We start from the raw sequence: 12,536 nt of genomic DNA, 5'->3' as shown, positions 1-12,536 counted from the left end.
TTCTCCCAAGTCACAATTCTAAGGCTCTTTTTATTAGACCCTAGTTTATTACAAAATGCATGCAAAAAAATAGGGAATAAAGTCACCTCCTTGTTCAAGACTTGACCTCAAGAGTGGTCCCATCTAGTCCCATCACCTTGTGGGCATAGGGGCCAAGAACCAATCCCTTGGCCAAACATTGGGTGGGGCGGGCTTAGGAGAAGAGATAAAAATTACCTATCAAGTCCAAAGCAATGAAAAATGAGTATGCACATTTCTTATGTAGGGTCAAAATTAAGGGACAAACTCCCTATTATATAACCTTTTTATCATTCTGCAACTAACATAATGCTATATCCCTGACGTATCCTGATAAAATCCCACTGGAAATTGCTTGCTTAAGGTAAAGAATTAACCATGAGGGTTTAATTCAAGGTCCCAAAAATCCTAGTTAATGGTTATAGGTCCAAGGACATTGGCTACTAAAAATTTATTGAGACCCCCCACAAAAACGTTGGTGAGATGTGCATTGAAAACATCGAAGTATTAATCAAACCCTAAGGAAAATACATATATTTATGAAGTCATAATAAAATTCCAAGGGAGATCCCTTAAGGTGATATGAAGTATAAAGTGTAATGTTAGCAATCCAAGTATAAACTATAACCCAAGCATAGTTACCAGCCGAAACAGAAACGGAAGAAATGGAGTTTCCGGGCCCCCACCAAAACAGAAACGAAAGAAACGGCAATATGATACAATTTATGTATAAAATTTTATTTTTTATACATAATATAATTATCAATAGAGTGCAAATCATACATAATACAACTATCTATACTTGAAGCTTCAAGCATAAATGCATCATTCATGCCTCTATGATTCTAAATTCTTGAATGATGCTTCAATAATCTGAAATCAACATGTATCATGACTAACAAGTTTGGCATTACAAGAATCTGAAATTTAGAAGTTTGAAGTACTTTAAACTTAGCACACAAGTTGAAACTTGAAACTTGAAACTTGAAAGTATCCAATGTCCAGAATCCATAGACGATCATGATTCATGATCCACAAATTTCATGATCATGACTCATGATTCATGCAAGACTCAAAATAAAAGCACCCATGGATGATATAAAAAAAAGCAGCTGCCACCTGGCACCAAGGTCCAAAGTATACTCAATAGTAAGTACTGTATCTACTATAAGAAATAACAAGTCTAGGAATCAAGATGCATCATGCTACAGCCTGCAGGCTGCATGCATGATGTATCTGTAAGTGTCATGACTAGGAGTAGGCTAGCACTGTAGTTTGTACAGTCGTAGTCAAGTGACAAGGACCAAGGTACATCACTATTGATCATCTGCATCATCCATGGACTCTGCGTCATCGTCATCCTCTGCCTCCTCAGATGAGCTTGAGGCATCTGTGTCACTGTCTGAAGAAGAATCATCAACATCAGGATCAAGACCATCGGGTGCAACTGAAGTACTAGCACCTGGTTGAGTGTATGATCATGTATGGTGCACTAGTGCTGACAGATCCTCATACAACATGGTGTATGTGTCCAACTCCTCCCATGGGATATCTGGTATGGCCTTCATCTTCTCCACGTCCACCTTTTCTACATTCACTTGGCGAGGTTCGGGGCAGCCGACGGTGAACTCAAGGAGACGGAGGTTGCAATGACAAAACACCAACCGCTCCAATTGAGCTGTGCTCAATCTGTTCCTCTTCTTTGTGTGAAAGAGAACCCAAGTGCTCCAGTTCCTCTCACAAGGACCATAATTGCAGTCCTGTGAGAGAACACGTATAGCAAGGCGTTTCTGCCATAAGCCAATTAAGCAGAGATAAGTATCAGGAACTTGATAACTTTAAACATATTTGTAGTAGATAAAACTTCAAATTACTTAACGATTAAGCTCTAACTAGTGGCGTTGTAACTTGTCTCTTACCAAAGTAGGAGTACATTTGCCATATTTCTCCCACCAGGAGACAGGTTACAATTGTGTCTCTCGGAGCCTAGCCATAGGTCGACCAAAGGAGAGGCTGTGATTGTGGAACAATAGAAGTTCATCCTCCATTCTTCATTGCATCTCCAAGTCACCACCTCCTCCAACTCGTCATTCTCATATTGCTCTTGACAGTGCCAAAGGGGATGCAATACATGTGCCACCGCATGGATTGGATGGTGGAACCAATTCCACCGCTTATTCCATATAGCATGGATGGACTCAACCCTAAATCATGCCACAAGAAATTGGAATGCATTATGCATGCAAAATTCATAGACTATAGATAATAGTACATACATAATATATATCTAAAAATTCCAGGCTTCATGATAACAAATTGCAATTTAGTAACTGCAATAATTATACATATTACAAAAGTAAAAAGCCTTACTTATGCGATAGGGAAGTGTTTCTGTTGAGGGCCTCTCCAATCTTGTCCATAAACTCATACAAGAGCCTTAATGTGCTTCCCTCCATGTCCGTGATGCGAAGCACCATGTAGATAGGATTTATCGATTTGATTAATGCCTCCGCCTGATTCCACCAAGACTCATCCATGATCATGCAGAAAAATTTGATGGACTTTGCTTGGCCTCTATCATCCCAATCTCCCCACTCCCAAGACACAACCATGTGCAACAAGCCCTAGCGCACTCGCACAAGCCTCTCCACCACTATGAACATGTAAGCAAACCTTGTGGCTGGAGGTTTCAATAGGTCAAGGTCACTGTAAGCCCGATAGATGCTGAGGACTTTGGGTCTCTTCGTGACAAACTTCACGATACTATGGGCTATGGAGAAGATGGCATCAATCCAAGGTATCTTCCCTAGGTCCTCGATCAAAAGATCAAGGCAATGTGAGGGAACTCATCTTCTAACATGGCACCCATTGACACACAATTGCTGCCATTATCTGTCACCACCTGCACCACATGCTCAACACCTATCTTCATAATGGCTGCCCGTAAATGCTCCCAAATATACAACCCTATAATCAATGTACCTATAGTGGAAGCATCTATGGCTCTCAAGAACATGGTTCCCTTGCAAGAAGACACTAAAATATTGTACACATTCCTCCTGCGTGCATCTGACCATCCATCGCATAAGAGTGTGCATCCATATTTTTTCCAAGTCTCTTTCAAGGGCTTCATTTGGTCTTCCACACATTCCCTCTCTCTTGTTAGTTCTCTTGTCCACAAGGCCTCATATATAGGCCCTTACCATTCATACCCAATGCAGCTTATGGCTCTCATGGCCTTCCTCCATCGTGCAGTCTTCGCCACATGAAAGGGTATTGCACACTGTATGAAGAGCTTTGTGAGCTCACTAGTGGCATCCTTCACTGCTTGCTTTTGCAAGAGTGCTTGAATGCTAGACCTTTGCAGTGATCCTCTTTTTCCCACACTAGCATCCACACTAATTGATCCATGTGGCAAGGGTGTTCTTGTAGCACTAGGACTTGCGCTCGATGTAGTTGATGCCCCTCTACTTCTCTTTGCAGAACCCAATGTGCTGGCATCATCCAATGGTTCAGTGTCAGTAGCCTCTTCTTCATCTTGCAACCCTTGCCCTCCACTTTTTGTAACCAAGGCTACCATACACACATGCTTCCATTCTGTTAGGCCACCTTTCACTGGAGTAGGCATGAACTTAGAAGGTCCTACATCCTTGCTAGGAACACCTGCTAGATGGTCTTTCACCCGTGTGACAAACCCCGTTTTGCTTATGCCACAATAGTTGCATCTCCACTTCTTGGAGCCACCGCCTCCTTTATAACTATCTAGGAGGGAGACATGGACCCAATAAGCATCTCTCGGCATTGAGGAGAATGGAGAGGTGAGAAGGAGGATGGAGAGGTCACAAGTGAGAAAGGATGGAGAGGTGGGAGGAGGATGGAGAGCTCAGAGGTAAAAGAGGATGGAGAGGTGGAAGGAGCCTGAAGGATCAAAGGTAGAAGTGAAGGAGGATGGAGAGGAGGAGGATGGAGAGGTTACAGGTAAGATTAAAGAGAGGATGGAGAGAACAAGGATGGAGGGATGGAGAGCAGGCTGCCAAGCTGCAGCTTGCAGGATGGAGAAGATGGAGAGAAGGATGAAGAGGATGGAGAGAGAAGGATGGAGGTCCGAGGAAAACGGGATAGAGAGTCCAAGAGCAAAGGATGGAGGGATGGAGAGAGCTTAGAGAAGGGGAGAGAGCAACAAGGATGCACAGAAACAGTGCAATGGGCGGGAGGTGGCGAAAAAAGGAGCCAGGCGATGAAATCACGATTTTGGGGCCTAGGTCAAAAACAGGTTTTATGAAACGGCGTTTCTTCAAGAAAGGCCGTTTCTGTTTCGCCGTTTCCATTTTTTGCCTCGAAACGACCGTTTTTAGTAACTATGAACCCAAGGCCATCCTAATGGTAAAATATTACCCATGGAACTTTCTTTCGCATTTCTAGTTAGCAATTCTTGACAAATAAATGAAAAATGATGGCCTTTTCCATTTACCAATGCTAAACTAAGATTCCTAGATATATCAAGATACGAGTAAAACCCCTATTAGAGTGAAATATTTGATCTATAAAGCCCATCATTCCTTTTATCCAACTATCATGTGTAGTCATAAAGTGTAGGAAATCACCTCCTCGCCTTTAATCCAACTATCATGTGTTGTCATAAAGTGTAAGAAAACTTATTAGGGGAGATTTGGGGTCTCCAAAGTGCCTCATAAGGAATGGATAAAGAAATGGATTAAGCCCATTAGAAATGAACCTACTATGGTAACCCATGGGCTAAGGGACTCGTAGCGTTGAGTCAACTGATATGGGTACCTTTATTTTGAAATTGGGCAACCTTGGCCTTTGGATGGAGGTGATGGTGGATAGATCAAAGGTCTAGGATGACTTTGGTGGATGGTGGATGCACTTTGGTGGGCTCCAAAAGGCAAAATTTAACTTTGGGGAGGCCTAATTAAGAGGGGAAAGGTGGGTTTTAATATGGGCCCTTGATTTAAGTCCAAGATCAATGGATGAGATGGAGAGACCTAATGGAGGGTGGAGATTCAAGCGTATTTTGAAGGACTAGGATTGAAGCGCATTTTGGATGGCTTAGATTGCTCACTTTCAAAATGAAGGACCCGGATTCAAGTGCCTTTTTCCCTCATCTCATCCCTTGATCTACTTCCAAATCTAGGGCCCAGATTGAAGCGCCATTTGCAATCATCTCCTCCCTTGGATCTACTAGCAAATCTATGGCTCATATTGAAGCGCATTTTCCTCTCATCTTGTCCATTAGATCTTTGTGTTAATCAAGGGTGGAGATTTGATCCTTCTATCCTTTGATGGTATCCCTTAGATCCACTTCTTGATCTAATAATTGGGAGTGCTTTACCTCAAATTTGAATGTATCCCTTGGATTAAAGATTAGATCAAGGGTTGGGAGTGAAGATCATAGGTCTAAACTCTAGGTTAGAGGTCTCCACACAAGTAAATGCTTTTGTCAACTTCAACATGGCATTGCCCCACACCTCGGAGCACTGTCATTGGTACATCTCAACTTGCTCTCTAATCCCTTAAAATTAGGAAACACTAATTGGGGACCCTTTTGAGACCCCAAATCTCCCCTAATCTAAGGGGGTGATGTCTACATAATATTTCACGTGTAACTATACATTAGAGAAAGCTTGTCTTTCAAGCCTCTATACTTGAGAGTGAATAGACGTGTAAATGTCCATGTGTGAACATAGTCCTATCTCTTGAAATCTCGTGTAAACAACACTAAATATGTCTCTGCATGTCATCTGTAAAATAAAATTTCAATGACATATAATGAAAACATTATTCACATTCTCATTATTCTCATTCTCCCTTTCAGATCCAGAATAAATGGAGTGGGCATATGATCCATCTTTTTGGTCCTCCATCGAGTCCCTTGGTAGACAAAGATCATATATAATTATAAAAATGCATTTTAACAATGTGTCCATCAGATAAAAAAGGCAAGATATAGGTCAGCCATTATCTAATAATCATGTTTCTTTTCTTCATAGTGTAGTGTACTAGGTTGATGAGCTCAAAAAGCTCAAGATTATATGGATTTCTTGAGTGCAAAGTAAGGGTCTAATACCTATGACTAAGATATTGACTTGAATGATCATGACGTTTTAATTAGAACCTTTGAACAAATGCATATTGCAAAGATTTTAAGTAAAGACATTCAACAAATGCTTTAGACGAAATCAGAATATACAAGGGACCAACAGAGATCTAACCTGTAATGATGACCCTGCTATAGTTGGGGAAAATCCACATTTGAACATACGATGCATATATTCATGCGCTCTAAGATCAGCTTGTGCTATGGAACGCTGCCATCACGAAGTAGCCCAGAGGCAGAAACACATAGATCTTGTTGCAATCACAAAGTAACCAGAAATAGGCATACGACTGATTGCAATTGACGAAAAACTAGAAAGGACGATTATGATTGCGATTGGAAATGATATGCTACCAACCTTGGAACATCCGGCTCATCAACCGAATCTTGTAGGAGGTCACAGGTTGAGTTGCAAGGAGGCAAAACCAGGTGTCGTGAGTACCTGTCCCCAGTTTTTTTGCACAGCTGCTCTTTCGGTCCATTGCAATCATGGACTTCATGAAGCCAAACGTGAGACAATAATGTTGTACGATGATGGACGCAAAATCTTGCTGAGCTTAAGAAGACACAAAAATTCTTCAAAAAGTTGCTATTCGAGTAGATCGTTAGAACTTCTTGGGTGGCAAAAGCTTCCTTTAGGCTTCAGGTTCATCGGCCTCGCTATCTCCTCACGATTATCACAGAATTTACCACTTCATCCGTAGGATGATAGATGGATTCGAAGCCAGGTGACTGCAGCATCTCTTTCTCCACTATGGGATACAGGAAATCTCTCAGCCCATGTGCTCTTTGCACCACTACCGTAGCACCTGCCTTCATGTGCCGGGCTAGGTGCTCTACGATCTCTACTTTTGCAGCTCTATCCAGTCTGACTGACGCAGCCAGAAACACCACCTCGTAGTCCCCCAGTCTGTCGTTGACCTTTTTGATATTGTGAGTATGGAAACTCATCTTGGCGGGGAGATCAGAGTGGACGGTCACAAGCTGGCGTGCCAAATCGTTTGCATCAGGGTCCGGATCGTAGTTGTCAAACATCATGGATGGCAAATGATGTAGGGCAAGAATGATGGAAGTTAGAGGCATCGGCCCTGACCCACTTTCTTGGGCATCGAAATCCCGCTCTGGCACAACAGCTTGAATTCCGAGGATGTGAGCTTCCTATAATTCCAGTAGTATGGGAAAAGGTGGAGCTGCGAGTGAGGCTGCGGAAGGCATCCCGCGAGGGAGTCTTGAGCAGGATAGGAGCTCGCAATAATGTGTCCTGTTTGGGAAATCCTTTTTTCATTTTTGAGATTTTCCCCCCTCCTATCCCCTCCCCGTTTTCCACTCTGATGTTTTTCCGGTTCCATCATCATCAGTGTCCCATGGTTAAGAAGACATATGTTTAGACTTTCTATCCTTGAACTACACTAATGCATAGGGTTGGCGAGTTCTATCAACTCCTATGATTGGTAACACTTGGTGGTGCTAGATCACCCTTTCTAGGCTAAAAGAAACGAAAAGACGAAAAAGTCAAGTTGAAAATTTAAATGTATGGCAAAAAGTAATATCATTAAAAATTCACCTAAATTAATTACATGAGAAGGTTCCTAACACTTTGTATGACCATATATAAAGTCCAAGCCTTGCCCTATGTGTAAAGGCTCTTATGGTGTGTTGAAGAGGATTTCAAGGATTATAATGGCATCACATTGATTTACAGAGGATCCCTAGGCCAAGATGTTGATCCTAGATGAATAACTAAGATCTCTTCTCATTTAATAGCTAGAAGTATCTTCACATTAAGCCCTTTTCATGGCAATCATTGCAACTTTGAAGATTAATAATGAGGTAATGACACTAGTAGCTGAATCACTATCTTCTCTTATGGTGTTTGTTGGGGAAAAAGGGGGGGTGGTGGGTGCATGTGCATGCACGTCTACATTACATGTACATCAATTTTTCTTGCACCATTGAATCCAAATGTATGTATGTTAGTTATCTACAAACTAGACCACGTATACATTTTCTACTTACCTCTTATGGGTTATAAGGTTTGACTGGATCATGCTTCTTAAGTACTCTATCATCTTTCACCTTCTCGCCATTCATACATAATCGCCTTTTGCCATCATTAAAGCCCTTTCCACTTTGATGTAAGGAAATGGTGAGCTATTCTCAATTGCAAGCCAAAACATGTTACATGGCTCGAAACTCAGCAACCTATTCCCATGATCCACAACATGAAAGAATCATTATTACTAAAGCCTTAGCCAACTTTTTACATAGATCTTCTAACATTGCATTGCATCTTCCTATGCTACATCTATGCCAAGTAGCACAATCATTAATCATCATTGCATAAACTACAAAAACTTTGTAGAATGCAACACATCAACAACATGCGTATTCTTGGGTATTGTATGGAGACATTCATTGCCTCTACATTCTCATTCTAAAAAATTATCCACTAGCTATAGGATGCCATTTTTATTGTCTATTAGTGGGATATCCTATGGAGAATTATTTTTTGACACTGCCTCTATGTTTTCATTCTTAAGGATTCCACTTATTACAAGATGCCATTTTTGTCATAACTTTGGTCCCTTGCACAAGGTTTTAAAAAAAATTAAGAAGAAAGTAACCACAAAATGATCATGAAGATATCCTTGATGGGGCACCCCCTTTTTAGACCTAGGAGGCCCATCGAAGAACTTGAAAAACCCATCAAAGATCTATTCATTCTATTCTTCTTTGACTAATATTGGAACTCTTGAAGCTAAGGGTTTGATTTAAGGATTCTATTATTCATATTTCCATGTTTTCAAAGAAAGAATGATCTTATTAGGTGTAAAAGTAATTGACTGATGGGCTACTATCTAATGTTGGGTTTTTAAAGAAGTTGAGGGATGAGGAATCTAAGAATTTCTTAACCTCTAGCAAAGCAGAGGCATATACACTGAAAACAACCTCAATCATGATCAATTCCCCTTCCTCATCTTTCACAACAACAAATACTATAGTAAAATATGAGCTCGGTAGAATTGTTGCTTCCTTTTCCAAAGGTTGAATGGTTCCTAATCCAATATGGGTTGAAGTAGTTGTAGGAAAGGGATCATCCACCTGCCTTATTCTTTAAAGCTATGAGAGATAAAAAGTTTAAAGGAAATATCTCACCAATTATTAGAGGGCAAGAGGGTTCATGAGGAAACTAGGATTGTAGCTGTATTTACAAAGCACCTATCAAGTATTGCTGGAAATAGTTTTGTACTAACTATCAAGTATCGTTGGGACTATCCTTAAAGGCCTATGCAAAGTATCATGGCCACTGGGTCTCATTTGCATGCTTAGATGACCACCAATGTATTTTTCCCCTGCACATGCATGTCGCATGGTCAAAAACATAAAAAGACGACTTCTTGACCATGCAAATGGTACCCTATGGGCATGGTAATTTGTACAGGCCTTTAAGTAGTTAAGTTTAAGTCCTATACAAAGTGTCATGGCCATCATGTCCTATTTTCATGTTTAGAAGGCCACTAAGGCATTTTTTGTAGGCACATGCATGATGCATGGGAAAAAACATGGAAATATGGCTCCTTGGCCATGCAAATGGTACTCAATGGGAATGATACTTTACACTGAGTTGAAGGCCCATGCAAAGTACCACACCCATTGTGTCCCGTTTGCATCCCTAGAAGGCCACTAAGGCATTTCTATGTATGCCCATGCGTGATGCATGGGCAAAAACATGGAAATATGGCTTCTTGACAATGTAAATAGTACCCAATGGGAATGATACTCTACATGAGCCTTAAAGTAGGATAGTTTAAGGTTTGTACAAAGTATCATGGACATTGGGTCCTATTTGCATGCTTAGAATACCATCAAGGCATTTCTTTATGCGCCCATGTGTGATGCATGGGCAAAAACATGGAAATATGGCTTCTTGACCAAAGACCAGAACCAAAGATGCCATAGGGCTTTCTAGTCAAGAGACAACATTCCTTAGAAAAAGGCTTAGAGGAACACAATGCGGCATCAATTAGACAAACTCTTATCAATTCCATTCAGTCCCTTCTTTGTCACCTCACCATTTGAATAGCACATTAGTAACACCCTAAGCATATAAATCTAACAAAGGCACTCACACACACCTCAATAAGTGTTAGACTAAAGGTCCATCAACAACCACCTAACATTGTTTTAGACTCCAAGAGTACTACAAGTCTCCTTTTACTAAACCATGGATTAGTAAATATAGAAATTTAAAAATCTAAGATTAACACCTATTTCATTAATTTTGGACTCTTGCACTGTCCAAATTCATTTTGTGAGATAATTCTGGATAAAACATTTCAAAAAAAGAGGCTCTTATAAAACAAAACATTGAGTCAAAAAGGAAGATTTAAAAAAATCAAATTAGAAAAAATGACGTGAGATGTTAAAAATAGAGTACATCACATTGTTAAAAGAGACAAAAAAGTAAGATTTTAAAAAATCAAATTAGAAAAAATGGCGTGACATGTTATGAAAACTAGAGTACATTTCAAAAAGAGCACATCACATTTGTAAAGAAGTAGATCATATTACTCAAAGCCATATGGTGTCAAAAAACACCTTAATACAGTCTCTCTTAACATCATCTTAACATCACATTTGTACAAGAAGTAGATCATATTACTCAAAGCCATATGGTGTCAAAAAACACCTTAATACAAAGCCATATGGTGTCAAAAAACACCTTAATACAAAGCCATATGGTGTCAAAAAACACCTTAATACAAAGCCATATGGTGTCAAAAAACACCTTAATACAGTCTCTCTTATCTAAGTCTAGAAGATCTCATCATTGGTCTCTCTTATCTTCTCAACAACCCAATCCTTCACTGCCTCCACAGCTGTATCCTCAACATAATTACATGTGAGGAAGAAGTTTAAGCAATCACAAATTGTTTCTTTATAATTTCTCTGAGAGGCTCTTATTGTTCTCTCAGCATTCGCATCAAATCGCCCATGACGAGAGCTGCGATAACGCAGGTTACTTAAGAAGTCTAATAGATCTTGTCGTGCTTTTATCATACATCTTAGAAGTCTTTCACTGTCTACTATCTTGAGAGTCTCCTCCCTCTCTGCGTGCCTTTGTGCAGCAAATTCCTCTCTCTCCATGTGTGTCAAAGGAGAAGCTTGTCGAATTCTGGCCTCTCTCTGTGCTCCTTGGTTAGCAATCCATTCTTTGAGATTGTTAATTCCGAACTCCACGTCTTCGACAATGCCAAGGACATCCATGGGTGGGGAGATGATAAAGAAAGGGAGATGGACTACGATGCAAGAAAGAAGAGAGTGTCTGCGGAAGAACTAGGATAGAAGAATACTTGGTTATCAAGATGGATGAAAGAAGACTCTGAGAGTGTTTGCGGAAGGACTAGGATAGAAGAATACAAGAAGAATACAAGTTAATGAGAAGCACTAGGATGCAAGAAAGAAGAGAGTGTCTGCGGAAGAACTAGGATAGAAGAATACTTGGTTATCAGGATGGATGAAAGAAGACTCTGAGAGTGTTTGCGGAAGGACTAGGATAGAAGAATACAAGAAGAATACAAGTTAATGAGAAGCACTAGGATGGATGAAAGAAGAGAGTGTTTGTGGAAGAACTAGGATAGAAGAATACTTGGTTATCAGGATGGATGAAAGAAGACTCTGAGAGTGTTTGCAGAAGGACTAGGATAGAAGAATACAAGTTACTCAGAAGGACTAGGATGTAAGAAATAAGAGAGTGTTTATGGAAGGACTAGGATGGAAGAATACAAGTGCACTAAGGCACGATGTGTTCACTACGATAAGGATAAGGGTTGGAATAAAGTGAGTGGCACGATGTGTTCACTATGATAAGGGTTGGAATAAAGCGAGTGGAGATTGAATGCTCTACTTTAAGTGAGTGGAGATGATAAGGATAAGGGTTGGAATAAAGTGAGAGAAGCATTGCGAATGCTCTACTTTAAGTGAGTGGAGACTGTCCAACTGAATAAAATTCTCATCACACAAGGATTTATTTCCAAATAATCACATCATCACACATTCATATCATAAAATTGTGTGCATGAAGAAATATATTACAAATATTACATCATCACATATTCATATCAAAATTCTCATCACACAAGGATTTATTTTCAAATAATCACATCATCACACATTCATATCATAAAATTGTGTGCATGAAATAAATATATTACAAATATTACATCATCACATATTCATATCAAAATTCTCATCACACAAGGATTTATTTCCAAATAATCACATCATCACACATTCATGTCATAAAATTGTGTGCATAAAGAAATTATATAAATATCATGATTATGCCACTTAAGTAATAAGTCACAAATTGGTGTATAATCAAGAAAAACTACAAACA

The 12,536-nt window shown here is 39.9% G+C and overlaps 1 pseudogene; it reads right to left on the bottom strand.

Annotated features, from left to right (window-relative positions):
- Window positions 1-1,334: 1,334 nt before the first annotated feature.
- LOC147887262 (nicotianamine synthase 2-like) lies at window positions 1,335-7,485 on the bottom strand (annotated as a pseudogene).
- Between the last annotated feature and the right edge of the window lie 5,051 nt (window positions 7,486-12,536).

This window comes from Dipteris shenzhenensis, chromosome 23 (genome assembly GCF_047967505.1).
Source record: "Dipteris shenzhenensis isolate YYH24624 ecotype China chromosome 23, Dip_SZ_1.0, whole genome shotgun sequence".
In the NCBI taxonomy this organism is placed as follows: Eukaryota; Viridiplantae; Streptophyta; class Polypodiopsida; order Gleicheniales; family Dipteridaceae; genus Dipteris; species Dipteris shenzhenensis.
Note: the sequence above shows the minus strand (reverse complement) of the source record. Positions and strands in the feature narration are given on the sequence as shown.